Source organism: Cynara cardunculus, assembly GCF_001531365.2.
Source record: "Cynara cardunculus var. scolymus isolate 2C chromosome LG 11, CcrdV1, whole genome shotgun sequence".
Classification (NCBI taxonomy): Eukaryota; Viridiplantae; Streptophyta; class Magnoliopsida; order Asterales; family Asteraceae; genus Cynara; species Cynara cardunculus.
In genome coordinates, this window is record NC_037538.1 from 1 (window position 1) to 1,538 (window position 1,538).

The window sequence follows — 1,538 nt, forward strand, 5'->3', positions numbered from 1 at the left end:
TAACATATATCATTGTTAAATCTTATCTTATAAAACCAGTGAAACTTCAAAATCGTTATAATTCATGGCTTCCGCCGCATTGCGCGGGTACACAACTAGTAATATAGTATAGATATGCATGATCGGTTATAACGCGTTCATAAGGATGAAAAGGTTGTAGGTCATATAATTTATATCGATAAGTACTATAAAAATTGTGAAATAAAATATAAGAATTGGGTTTATTGTTAAAGCACCCAGTTTTTATGAAACTGCAGTGAAGATTCAATACACTGTGAATTTTTTCAGTGTGCTTTCTAAAATCATTGGTTGTGATTAAAATTTCCATCCCTCTCAACCTATTATAGGATCTTGTGGCAACTATAAATTGATATATCTTGAGGAGATCTGAAATTGGTTTGTTATTCAATGACTATATCCTTAATAATTTTTTTTTTCACAACTATTAAATATTTATGCATTAATTGAAGGTAAACATAAATGTGAATATTTATTTTGGGATATATGGAATATTAAATTAATGTATATTTATTAATGCATGAAATTGATTGGAGTAACAATGTATTGTTCAGCTCCTCTCACTAATTCCGATGCATTTCACTCCAGCTTAAAGTCATGTTTGGTAAACTATCTGATAAATTAATTGTTAGCTGATAAGATAGTTGGTAATTGCTAACTTTGCTGATAAACAAACCACGTTTGACAAATGTAGCTAATAAACTAAATGAAAATTGCTTTCCAAACCGATTTCTAATAGTCTTTAATAAAGTGATTTCATTACAAAGATAAGTTTGTAACAGTTGATTATAATGCTTTATCGGATATGATAATATGTCCGTTGATCGTATTAATCATATGTGATAATTGTAGATATTTTTGTTGATCATAGGTGATTATGTATATTTACATTTATAAATCTTTTTAGGGTTAAATGCATGAAATAGCAATCTACTTTCACAAAATTTCTTATTATAGCATTCTACTTTTGTTTTTCTTTATTACAGCAATGTACTTTCAAATTATTTTTTATTAAGGCATTGTACTTTAAAAAATTTACCCATAATAGCAATGGGTAACCTGTTACCTTTTAAACCGGTTAACCCTTTGACTTTTTTGCTTGTGTGACTTTAATGAGGTGATGTGGATGACACATCATTTTGATGACTTGACTAAAATAAAAATAAAAACATATTTCAAATTATTATTAGTGATTTTCATTTTTCATTGCTATTATCTAAAAAAACATTTATTTATTTTTACTTTTTTTTATTGAGTTGCATTTAAATTAAATATTATTAGGGTAAAATATTTATTAAATAAATATGCAACATTATTTTCGAGATATATTTTATTTGTAAAAAAGACAACTTTTCCTATTTTATGTTGTTAAAATAAATACATATCTTTTAAAATTCTCTTTAAAATATTAACGAAATAAATTGTTATCTACAATTTTTTAATATTGTTATATTAATAAATACTTCAAAAAAATCTAATTAATTTAATATATTTATACGTCAAGTAAAAAGTTTTTAAAC